The following is a 13,855-nucleotide window of genomic DNA, read 5'->3' as shown; positions in this document are numbered from 1 at the left end:
GTCTATTTTGTTACCATTTTGTTGAATGGTCGTGAATATAGTAGATGCCGTGTCATCTTGTCTTGATTTGTGAATCAAGAAAAATGGTGGAAGTCAAGAAATATGGTTGGAAAAATGTGTGGAAGACAGAAGAAAGATGCGTGAGATGGAAATATTGTGCGCAGTGCGTTACACAGAGGAATCATCCTTCAAAAAAAAAGAAAAAAAAGAAAAAGAGGCGGATGATCAGTGAAGGGCATCAAACATTTCTGGGATGCGGCTTTCCCTCCCACGCCGGCACGTCTCATACATCAATAAACCATCCAATGACTCACAGCTGGGAATTCCTCGGCTGGTGAATCCGGCTGCTACGGTGTATCCTCGGCTCAGCACTTTCGTATGGATTGAGCCGACAGGTTAAACCCATAAAAGAATCCCTCTCTTAATTACCTCCGTAACAAGCAGCCATTAGCTTGTGCTATAGGAGAGGGACACTGCTTTGTCCTATTAGTTTACACACTGTGTCCTATCAATCACGGCTCCTTTTGCTGTGGTCAGTGTCCATATAATGTCCATCCAGACGCACTGCAGCCATTACTGGCCCAGCACAATCATCCAGACCCCCAGTCACTGCCAACCCATTCTCACTCCAAACTCATAAAATACGTATGTTTTGGCAGGGGCTGTCAGCGTCAGATACGACACAAGAAGCGCCATTCAGCATCTTTGTGGAAAGCACCTGGCAGAGCAGCAGCTACGTGGCACTTCCAGATGACGTAGTATTAAGAGCGACGGTAGCGAGAAGTGTGTAAGCCCAAAATGCCAGGTAGGGAGAGTGGTTGGGGTGGTGGATGGGTCAAACAACACAGGACTTTCACCCCATTCAGCCCGTAAATTTGCCTATTTGTGAAGAAAATAAACAATGATTGACTTACTGGCTTATATGTAGGTAATGTAAAGTAGTCCCCCCAGATACAGTTACTCTTGAGGATTTGCTGTGCCACATGTATGTTTTACATTAAAACATATCTATGAAATCATGACAATTATTATTTGAATTGCTTAGTTTTCTATGCACTAAAAGATATGGATCAAGGCTTTAAGCCACCCACATGTTATCGCAGGCCCAGTTTAATGCTCAATTTAACCCTCATGTTGTCCTCGGGTCGATGGATGGATGGATGGATGAGTTTTAGTATCTCTTAAAGGTTGTAATGAGTGAACCGGCACACATGTGTGTGAGAAATTGAGGCTTTTGCTCTTATTTCCTTTTTCTTGTACTACTGCATGTGAACTGTGGGTCTGTAAGTGCAGACATCTTTTCCAGAAGCTCCTCCTCTCCTCTTATAAAGAGATCCTCAGAAGGTTAAGAGGCTCCTCCAGCACACACTCCTGTTTCTGATTCAGAGAGAATGACGACGGCAGAGAATCAGGAGGCAAGTCATTGTGGGGATTGATGAGGAGTCCAAACTAATACATGTCAGACAGAGCTCTTGTCCCAGTTGGACAGCATTTAGCCAAGTTTCCTCAAGACCAGTGTGCTGTTGAGTTTTGTACAGACACACAAAAAGGCTTATTTTGTGACTGTTACATTCGCAGTCTGTGTCATCCACAAAGACAGTGAGAGAGGCGGTAAGAACAAAAGTTTTTTTCTGAGAAAATCTATAGTTAAGTCTTCTACCAGAATATACAATGAGCGAGGGACACCTAGCTGGAAGCAGCACCTGTCCTGTGAGTATCAGAAAGTTTAGATCTGACAGATTTTCTCTGTCCACATTGCACAACAACTAATCCTTGGAATAGTTTGAGATTTTTTAAACACGCTAAGGCTATCCACTTTCTTTCTGAGAGTTGGATCAGCAGATCAATACCACTCTTACAGATTTAAAAAAAAGCTATATACTCTTTTATCTGAGATTTTCACACACTTTGTGACACATGACCTAATGATCTGATCTATACAGACTAAACACACTCATTAAAAGGCGGAGTCTATAGTTGGCGCTAAGCTTGCATCTGTGGTGGAGGTGGTCGGAGACTGAATACAGGCAAAGCTGCTGGCAACTATTGATCCTGACCCTCACCCTCTCCACATAATACTGGACAATTTTAAAGGCCCCTTCAGCCACAGACTTCTTTAACCCTGCTGTTTAAAAGGGTCGCTACAGGAAATCATTCCTGCCTGATGCCAGCAAACTTTAGAACTCATTTGCCCCGTAATATATATATATATATATATATATATATATATATATATATATATATACACACACATACACACACACACACACACACACACATACATACATACATACATACATACATGCATACTGTTGGTAATATTTATTTGCAATCATATCAATATATTTGCCTTCTGCCTCTGCATATGACCTATTTGTCACATGTGCAATACATTCCTGCTGTTGTTGAATTTGTATCCCTCTTTTTTAAGTGCATTTGTATTGTAGTAGTAGTATTGTCATAGTAGTGTTTTATGAACGTAAATGTATTTAAGGTACGTGGCTGTAAAGACACCTTAATTTTGCCGCAGGAATTAATAAAGCTATCTATCTCTTTGCAAGAAGGTGAATAAGCCTATTTCAAAGTGGCTTGACTCTTCCTTTGATATTCATGCAACAGTATAGATTGCTACATATTGCTACAGAGCATTGTTCTTCTGTCTGACTGCGCTAGTTTTCGTCAACAGATCTTTCTCACACTAGATATTGTGACACGACACAGCCGAAAAAGAACCAGTACAATGAATTGATTTTGGCCAGCAGGGTCTGTTTTTGTCACGCACGGCTTCTCAAAATACTTCAAATGGAACAGAGCAGCTGTTTATTATGCAAGCAGTGCTTGGCTACAATAATCTTCACAATCTATTCAAAATGTGAGGCAGTGTAGGACTTAGAAGGGTTTAATTAGAATAATGTTTTTGAAACAGTTCAGCACCATGGAGAGAGACAGAGAGGCTAAGGGGTCTGTCCCGATATACCGCTCTCAGGACAGACAAACACAGGTGCAATCATTAACTTTAAAAAGGTCCCATATCATTAAAAACTCACTTTATGTTTGTTTTTTAAACAATATGCATTCCCCCAGCCTGCCTTTGGTCCCCCAGTGGCTAGAAATGGTGATAGATGTGAACCGAGCCCTGGGTATCCTGTTCTGACTTTGAGAAAATTAAAGCTCAGATGGGGCCATCTGGAATCTTGCCCCTTATGAGGTCATAAGAGGCAAGGTTACCTCCACTTTCTCTGCTTTGCCAGCCACACCCCCAGCCTCCAACCTGCCCCCCCTTCTCCTCTAAAGCTACAGACTCAGAATGGCACACACTAGGAAGCTCATTGTGGGACTGGCTCTAAGGCTGGAATTCTGCACCAGCTGAATTTTGGAAAGAGACTTCAGATACAGTTTAGGGGACCACTAAGGTCTATATAAAAGAGACTCCAGATACAGTATTAGGGGACCACTAAGGTCTTATAAAGAGACCTTCAGATTACAGTATTAGGGGACCACTAAGGTCTATATAAAGAGACATCAGATACGTATTAGGGGACCACTAAGGTTTATATAAAAGAAGACTTCAGATACAGTATTAGGGGACCACTAGGTCTATATAAAAGAGACTTCAGATACAGTATTAGGGGACCACTAGGGTCTATATAAAGAGACTTCATATACGTATTAGGGACCACTAAGGTTTATAAAGAGACTTCAGATCAGTATTAGGGGACCACTAAGGTTCTATAAAAAGAGACTTCAGATCAGTATTAGGGGACCACTAGGGTCTATATAAAGTTACTTCAGATACAGTATTAGGGGACCACTAAGGTCTATTAAAAGAGACTTCGATACAGTATTAGGGGACCACTAGGTCTTATAAAAGAGATTCAGATCAGTATTAGGGAACTAAGGTCTATATAAAAGAGACTTCAGATAAGTATTAGGGACCACTAAGGTCTATATAAAAAGGACTTCAGACAGTATTAGGGACCACTAAGTCTATATAAAAGAGACTTCAGATACAGTATTAGGGACCACTAAGGTCTATATAAAAGAGACTTCAGATAGAGTATTAGGGGACCACTGAGGTCTATATAAAGCTTCCAAAGGGCACTTTTCATGGGACCTTTAAGGATGTGTACGCCACCTCCCTGGCATGACTGACAGATCCATCATTAAGGTTGTTAGTATGTGTTTTTCTTGCTGTGACAAGGGAACTTATCTGCTGTGTATAAAGATCCACTGTACACCTTTGATAATGTTTAAATACATTAAAATGCTTAATGCTGTCTGGGTGTATTTCTTAAAGGCAGAAGAGGATACCCAGGGCTCGGTTTACACCTGTCATCATTTCTAGCCACTGGGAGAACTCAAATTAATGATAAAAAAAAACTCATAAAAAAAAAGGGAAATTGTCATGCCATGGGACCTTTAAGCCGTATTTGGTATGTTTTTGAGCAGGGCTCAAGATCAGCACCATCCACAAGTCTGGTAAATTATGCAAATGCGTTTGCTTCATTCACCAGCCAAAAACCAATGACAAACCAGTAAGCTGCTGGTAAACATTTGAACAATCTCTAGCCATTAGGGTGGTGGATGAAAAAGTTCATTTTGAACATTGTTCTGGAGGCTCGATAGCAAAACAAACTTCCATCTCATCTCAAAAATGAAGCATTTTCTATTAACTGCAAATGACCCGGTGTCTTCACCGCTAACAGTTCAGGATTGCCAACGCTGTAATGAAGACAGACGGTGTTCCTGCTCTTTATCAAGGCATCCTGAAGACCCTCCATACAGGATTTGCAAACTGCACACAGTTTTTGGGGTGAGTGTACAGTAAGTGAACAGCGATATCCATAGAAAGTATTACTCTCCCAGACCTCCTGCCTTGCCTCAGCTCATGTTTGTTAAACTGCTTGTTGTGTATGAGGGAAGCCATTCTCACTCATGCGGATGACGACTGTAATTCGGCTGGAAAGAGAAATCGCTGAGTCGGCAAACCCTGCCTGTCTTGGGAAGGTCAAAGCAATCCCGTGTCACTGACAAATGAGCTGTATTTCAGGCAACGTTCTGCTCTGATGTCTTTGACACACACACACACACACACACACACACACACACACACACACACACACACATACACACACCTGAGAACCAGCATTCAGAGACCTAAATTGCCTTTAAAGCATGGTTGTAGAATATAGAAATTGCTTTTTCTGTGTTACGTCATGTTTGCATTATAAAAAGCTTCTTTTGGCGGCCTCTGGCTCACCCAGTAAGAGCGTGCGCCCCATGTAGGCTGATGCATTTGCAGAGGCCTGGGTTCAAATCTAACCTGTGGCCCTTTGCCCCCTGTCATCCCCTCTCTTTCCCACCTTTCCTGTCTATCCACGGTCACTTTAAAATTAAGGGAAAAAATGTAACACTTCAGCACACTTTTATAGCTTTGACTTCACTCCACTGTAACTGACTCTGAAACAGCAGGCGCCACGTGGAAGGGGTAAATGACAGGAGACACACAAGAGTCTACATCCAGCACTGAATCCTCATGCTCCTGATGTGAGACTGGGATACACAGCATCAGGATCAATTTGATGACTGCGGCCAATTTCGATGATGGATTTAAATTGAAGCTGTTTAAAATGCTCTTGGTTTTTTTACTAAATAGAGTCGTTGGTTCCTAGTTACTGTAAATCACTGTGTTTGATAAATGTATTCTACATTTCCTTTGTACTTGGCATACTCTTGCAATAAACAAGTTTAGTTAAAGCTGATAGATTTTAAACTTAATAAAATGAATAGAATGCTAACTATGAGAAAAAATGTCAATGGTTTGATTGGAATGTTTTAAGTAGAAGTTGCTCAACATGTCTACTGTGAAGGGGAAAAAAGAGAGCCTTCAGTCTGTGGTATTATCCATAACACCACACTGCCCCCCCCTGGTCCTACTGGATACAGAGGAGTTGTGTAGTTTTCCTCCCTAGGGCGTCCTCGAAGGCACTGCAGGGGGGCCTCCAAGATATTAATTCATACAAAAATAAATTCACAAATTAAAATTACCAAAAACACAATTCTAACATGTTATTACCAAATATAAATCCCCATTGATGATAGGCTTACTAGCCTATAGGTAAGGTTGTCTAAGACAACCACATGTATAGGTGTAACATCAAAATCATAACAATTATTGTATTAGTTTAGTATTCTATGCAAAAAATGTGTAAAAGCTCTCGGCCGTCCTACATGTTATTGTAGACCCAGTTTAATATGTAACCTTATTTTATACATGTGGTAGGGGGTCCCTGATCCATCTCTCTTTCAGTTTAAAAACCCATTGAAGACCCTGCTTCACACACACCACACACACACCCACACACACAAACAAACACAATTAAAAGCCAGAGAATAAAAGAAGGTAAGATGCATCTTTAAAAAAAAAGAAATAAAAGAAAGAAATCCTTGTCATTTGACCCTCGTATTGTCTTCCCTTCAACCACTTGTTGTCTTCCGGTTTGGTTTCACCCATTCGTATGCAATATCCTTTCAGCCAACTTCATAAATTGTTACATTTTACACTTCTCAATGAAATTGATGGTGAATAAACATCATTTACATAAAATTATCGGTAATTTAGATTTTCTTAAATTATCTTAATAGTTAAGGTCAGAGAAACATTTATGGATGATCACCGATTCTCACCTGGGTAAACATAAAAGCAGTGATCATCAGTTAGCGGATGGAACTGTCCATGTTATTTTTCGGAGATTTGGTTGAAAAGAAAGCCATGTTTCTGGTGTGGAAACGGATCAAATTTGAGCCGAGGACAACGCATGACTAAAGAGAACAGGCAGTAGACACAATGAGCAGGGAAGCCTGTATTTTGTGATAAATAAAACCTCGGAGAACTTCATGAGGGGGGAAAGAAAGCCAGGAAGACCCAGGAACAGCTTGAAAAGGTCTGTGGAGGCAGAACTAAAGGAAACATCATCCTGAAAGGAAGCAGAGAAGACCTATGATCCCTGAAGAGCAACATAGGTTGAATGTTGAAACGACTTCATGTGGGCGGAATTGGTCTCAAAGGGGAATCTTATATTGGTTATCTGTCTGCATGTGTTCAGTGAGGCAACTTGATTTGTCGTTTCATAGACTTCTTCATACAGTTGAAGTGATGTTGATGTTCAGTGAGAACTCTGAACAATGATAAAGTGTAAAAAAATAAAATCTTAGTGTATTTTTATTACAATCAATGCAGGCCTAATCAAATTGTTAAAGTTCATGTTGTCACATTAACAGATCATTTCATCTCGACGTACTGTATTTAATTCAGTCACACACAAAAACAATGTATTGGTTTTAAAACTAGAAAAATGTTTACATTAATTAGTCACCTTCAACTCTTCAGACTTACCTAACCAGTTCAAAACAAGTTGCAGGTGTGTGTGTGTGTGTGTGTGTGTGTGTGTGTGTTCTTGTTTAACTACATTTGTGGGGTCCAACAACTGGGAATACAGTATACTTGTGGGGTCAGGATAGCTTTGTGGGGACAAAATGCTGAACCCCACAACTTTAAAGAGCTTTTTAAAGGGTTAAGACTTGGTTTTAGGATAAGGGTTAGAAGTAGGTCATGTTAGGGTGAGGGTTAAGGTTAGGCATTTAGTTGTGATGGTCAAGGTTAGGGTAAGGGACTAGGATGCAATGTCAATGGCGGGTCCCCACAAAAGATATGAATGCAATGAGTGTTGTGTGCGCGGTTGTGTGTGTGTGGTGTGTGTGTGTGTTGTGTGTGTGTGTGTGTGTGTGTGTGTGGTGTGGTGTGTGTGTGTGTCTGCTTGCAAATTCAGAAGGAGGGAAAATTTGAATTAAATTCAAAACAGTGCTTCCATTCTGTTGCAGAGGAGGAAATCGGAGCCACCCAAGTCAAATATTCGTCATCCGGCTGGACAGCAGAGTCCACACTGATCTGTGAGGCTAAGTGTGTATGTCTAAGTGTGAAATTGCTCTTTTCTTTATACAGTTTCTCTCTCCAGTCTCACCTCACAGTGCTTCATGGACAGTCAAAGATGAACCATAACTAACCTTTGGGGCTTACGTTTGTGCATGCCGCACAGTGCAAGATGTCATATTTTTGCATTCAAATGTCTAAAATGCACTGTACCTATGTTATGTTTGGTTGTGTCTAACATTATCGCAAATGTTTACAACTATGTTCAACCCCCCCCCCCCCCAAAAAAACTAATTCTATTTCAATGACATTTTTTTGGTCACCTGTCAGTGGCGTCATATAACCTTTGACCCCTCTAGTTACTCTAACTTCTTGCAAAACACGGGAACCCAGATGATACGTTCAAGAGCAATAGTAAAATCATACGTCACAGAATTGTACACAGTAACAGTAATCGTAATTGTTTATCTGCTACGCAGCTTCCTTTCTTTTGTTTTTCAACACAAACCTGATTTATTGATGTGAAGTTTCAAAATCGATCGATCCAGCGTAACGTTACTACAGTGTGCTACGCTGAGACTTTAACATGTTGGGATTTTTATTTTTTTATTGCAGCAGCATAAAAGTTAAAACTGTAACACATGTACTGAGCACAGCCAACAGATGGCGGTGCTTCCTCATTCTGTCTGACTAGTAAAACAGAATATCCATTCTTAGTGTATTTATTAACACATGCACATGTAGAAAATGCAGGTGGTTTACAGAACGCTTAACTGTTAAACTGAGTGTTATTTCCTCCAAATCAACCACACTCCGGCACATACTGCAGACGCACGCAGCCTGTACACATTTTAATACTTCCTCCTGGTTTCCGAGTCATCTAGTAAAGGATGTTATGGTGTTAGGATTAGTGTCACAGCTGTTGCACCACACACACAAACTTGAGTATGTTTATGACAGCACAGGCCACCAGCAGAGGGCACAGCAAGACAGGTCACACTCAGGTCCAACCTTTCCCAAGGTTTCTCATGCAAGACTTTCCAGGAGATGATCCTCCCTCACACTACAGCTCGGCAGTCACGTCCACATGCAGCTGGTGTAAAATAGCCTCACGAATGTCTTCTGAAAACCTCACCACTCTACAAACTGGTAAAAACTACAAATCAGTGCAGTCAAATAACTTCAAGGAGTGGCTGGAAGTATGTAACTTAAGTTGAAAAAAAAACAACAACAACAAAAAACACTTTCCTTGATGTGATATTCCTGTCCATTAGGAAGTGTATGACACCAACATGAAGTTAAACTATCCATCCTGGTGCTCCAGCTGCATCCTTCCCTCTTGGAGCTGCTGAGCCGTGCGGAATATGCAGCTCGAAGGAGGATGTGATTTAATCGCATTACTGCTTGATCAGCCCTGCCTGAGTCATAGCCCTTAACTCCTGGCCTCCAAATGAATCACCGATCCACTAAGTCAGGGACAATTTGTATGTCACAATGTTCATATCAGCTGCCTTGATACAATCCAGTCAAACAGGTTATGTCCACACCCGTTCCCGGGCAGAACCGCGTGCTGCAGGGTGACTGTGAGGATTTTCAGAGATTTCATGGAAAATTAAGGGATTGGCAGCATGCAGACGTGGAATGTGACTCACTGCATTCACTCAAGAAGTTTACTTAAGTACACTTGTGACGTACAGTTAGTGTTTTCATGCCACTTTATATTTAGAGTAGATTAGATCAGATTGGATGATACTTTATTCATCCCACAGCGGGGAAATTCCCTTGTTACAGCAGCATTTTCTACAATAAAAGCAAAACAAACAAACAAGTAAACACACAAGAAAAACAGGCAAACGGTAGACAATGTGCAGAAGGTAGACTGAAAGTAAAGTGGCGTCAAATAAAGGTATTTTAAAGTAAAGTGCAGTTGCCATAGTACAAGAAAACAACATTGCAGTGTAGAAAGTGATGTTAAAATTAAATATGTAATTAAAGTAATAATGCAAAAGCAGGTAACCATAATATAAGTTATATTCACTTGTGACCATAAATAATATTGAAAAAGTAAGTACTTGTAATGGAAAAATATAAATACAGATAATAAAAGGTATACAGAGAGTGTGTGGAGTAAGTAAAAAAATAAAAAAAAAGGGACAGAAACAACAACACTATCAGGTGGTGCAGGTGTTGTAGAGTCTGAGAGCGGCCGGGATGAACGACCTGCGGTACCTCTCCTTCTTACATTTACATTTGTATTTCAGAGAGAAGTATTTTACTTTTTACTGCATTTATCAGACAGGTTCAGTTACTTTACAAATTAAGATTTTTGTACATAAAAAAAAAAAAAAAAAAAAAGTGAAAAGTTTGAATCTTCTTTTGATAAGTTGCTAATTTTTCATTAAAAACATTTCATGGTTCAAACTTGTGTATACACTCTTCACTAACACACGTTTTTCTATTGCATCAAATCAGGAGATTAATCCTTTATGAAAACAGTTTCAATAATTGTCCCAGGGGACATTTTCCTAATTATACTTACATAATTTAACTTATTTTTAATGCAGTGCCTTTACTTGTATTTTTACTAAAGCAACAGCTCTGAATGCTGGTTGAATGATTCCCACTGTAAAGTGGGAGATAAGGACCTTGTCTTGCTTTCCATTTCTCAAACTAATCCTGTTTATATTTTTATTTTGTGAATTTCTGATTGGTTGTGTTTTATTTATGGTTTTAAAATGTTGTTTTGTCTTGCAACATTGATTGTTTGAGATGAATAAATTGAATATTCTACACTGCACTCCCCTCTCTTGTAATGTGTTTAACACATCGGATTACTGTTAAGATTCTAAAAAAAATAAAAACTCTGATGAAGGAAACAAACAATATTTCCAGAAACCATTAATACAACACTTTCCATCTGGATTAGATTAGTGAGTTCACTATACCACAGTGGCTACAGCTTTCAAAAACCTGTTAACTGAATAAACCAAGCTTCCTGCCACTTACACTTTTTTTTCTTGTAATGGAAGAGAAGAGTTGGATTGTGCAGCTAAAAGAAGTCTTGTGGTTTCTCCAGTTCCACGTCTCATGATTTAATGGAAAAGCATCAGACTCACTAAACCCATGACATGGCTAAAAGGGCAGCCCTCTCCTGTAACTCACTAAAACACGGGCGTTTGGAAATCAGGAGACTGTGTGTGTGAAAATCACAAGGATTAGCACATGAGTCATGGTTCACATAAGTATGCAGGCTTGGCCCAGGCTTATGTCAAGGGAGGAAAGGACATGGAGAGAGGGAACGTTCTTTGTGAATGGATCCAGTTTAACATAAGTGACATACAGTTAGCGTTAAACCAAATGAGTATAATTAGTCTGTGAAGATGTAGGGTGTCGTCCTTACGAACCAACATTACTCAGGTGGATTCATTGACATTGAAACATAAAAACACAAAAAATGTGGAACACAAACATGTTTAGGACATAAGACACACTTTGTCATTGAAGACATATAACACAACTACATTAAAAAAATAAGTGTTGCAAAACACGTTAGGTGGGTACAATAAAGTGTTGGGAGTATATTTAGCAGCAGTTGGGGGTGGGTGGTAATATTTACAGTCAGTCCTCGACAGCTATGGAAGGGTGGGTGGGTGGGGGGGGGGGGTGATGGAGGTTACACCTCTGAGGGAAAAGCTGTTCTTGAGTCAGTTTGTTCAGGCTTTGATGGCTCTGTTTCTCTTCCCTGATGGCATGGATGGGACAACAAGACCGACCTGGGTGTCCAAGTTTGGGAGCAAAGTTCCTGCAAATCCTCTATACCGTTCATAAGAAGTCTTTCTGGCTCTCGTCAGCGCAACTGGCATACCACCGTGGCTCAGGCGCAGCAAATACTCTCTATGGGGCTGCTGTGGGAGTTTATCGGGAGCCGTTTGTTCCGTGTGTAAGCATTAACGCAAAGTGGTCGTGCATTCTGATTTATGAGACCAATACAAGTTCAAGATTGTAGCCATCATCAAATGCATGAACATATAAATAGATTTTTCAGTGGATAATATTTCTGCCTTTGCTCTGCCAGTGAACCCTTGGGCCTCTCACGTATCTGCTGATGTTCCTGTGGCCAGGCATCGTAAATATCTACAAGCACTGATCATGACGGCAGTCTTCTGCTGGTTGGTAAAGTGACTCTGGAGACTCTCAGGAGGTGATGCTGGGGCTCTGGAGGCCGTGGGCTATTTTAGAATCTTTTTAGGGGGGCTCAAGCCCATCAAGCCCATTCATCTCAGCCCCCCCCAACACGTTTGCAAGGCACTGTTTCTGTATCACATTCTCATTAGGGGCTGAGCCCCCCTAAAGGTCTGATCCTAGAATCACCCCTTGCTGGAGGCCCTCATAAAAAAGTTGATGTGCTTAATTTCTCAATCATTAAATTATGTTCCACACACCCCCCCGCCCCCGGATGAAAACTGATGATCTCTGAATCAGTTACAGTAACCCTTTGGTGGGATGAAATATCATCAAAACAAAAAGGCGCAAACAAAATAAAAAGTCCCTCCTGGAACAAATATGCAGCTTTTAAAAAGGCCTTAAAAAACCCTTTTAGATCATCCAGGTATTAGTAGAAATCAGGCGCAACCTAAAGACAAAACATTGACAAATCAATGTTTTTATTGATTTATCATTAACAAACAACTTGATAATGATAATGTAGAGGGTCAGAGGGTTTAAGGCTGACAAGAATCACTACTGTATGTAATGAGGAAATGTGTATTACAATTGGATCTAATTTACAAAAACAAGACAGTTTTATTTGTTAATTTGATAAATTGCCAATGTGTTTGAATACACAATATCCACGCCAATGACACTTAGGACAGGTCTCACATTATCATCTGTCCGGTGAGAATTGCCATGGTGCCAAAGTTAATCCTAAATTTCAAAAAAAGAGGAAAGGCCCAAGGCACTGTTTTATTCAAGATGATGGTCAATCTCCCTCGGTCTAGGGCTCAATGCAAGATCTTACCTCTTAGGGCATCAAGGATCATGAGGAAGGAGAGGGATCAGCCCAGGACTACATGGCAGGACCTGGTCAATGACCTGAAGAGAGCTGGGACCACAGTTTCAAAATAAACCATTAGTAACACACTACGCCATCATGGACAAAAATCCTGCAGCACACGCAAGGTCCCCCTGCTCAAGCCCGCGCACGTCCAGGCCCGTCTGAAGGAAGAACAAGAAGAAAGATGAGTACAACCCCAAGAACACCATCCCAACCGTGAAGCATGGAGGTGGAAACATCATTCTCTGGGGATTCTTTTCTGCAAAGGGGACAGGACGACTGCACCGTATCGAGGGGAGGATGGATGGGGCCGTGTATTACGAGATCTTGGCCAACCACCTCCTTCCCTCAGTAAGAGCATGAAGATGGGTCGTGGCTGGGTCTTCCAGCATGACGACCTGAAACACACAGCCAGGGCAACTGAAGAGTGGCTCCGTGAGAAGCATCTCAAGGTCCTGGAGTGGCCTAGCCAGTCTCCAGACCTGAACCCAATAGAAAATCTTTGGAGGGAGTTGAAAGTCCGTATTGCCCAACAACAGCCCCGAAACCTGAAGGATCTGGAGAAAGTCTGTATGGAGGAGTGGGAAGCGTACCTATGATAAAAACTACAGACTTCTACATGCTTTGAGTAGGAAAACATGCAAAATGGACAGTGTATCAAATACTTGTTCTCCCCACTGTATCTGAAGTCTCTCTCGAACTTCAGCCTTTGTGCAGAATTACAGCCACTAGAGCCAGGCCCACAATGAGCTTTCTTCAGGACGTGCCATTTCTGAGTCTGGAGCTTTTGAGGAGGGGGGGTGGGGTTGTGGCCTTGACCAACGGCTTGACAACCTTATGACCTCACAAGGGGCAAGATTCCAGATCGG

The sequence above is a fragment of the Etheostoma spectabile genome, chromosome 16 (assembly GCF_008692095.1).
Source record: "Etheostoma spectabile isolate EspeVRDwgs_2016 chromosome 16, UIUC_Espe_1.0, whole genome shotgun sequence".
Taxonomy (NCBI): Eukaryota; Metazoa; Chordata; class Actinopteri; order Perciformes; family Percidae; genus Etheostoma; species Etheostoma spectabile.
This window is presented reverse-complemented; position numbering follows the sequence as displayed.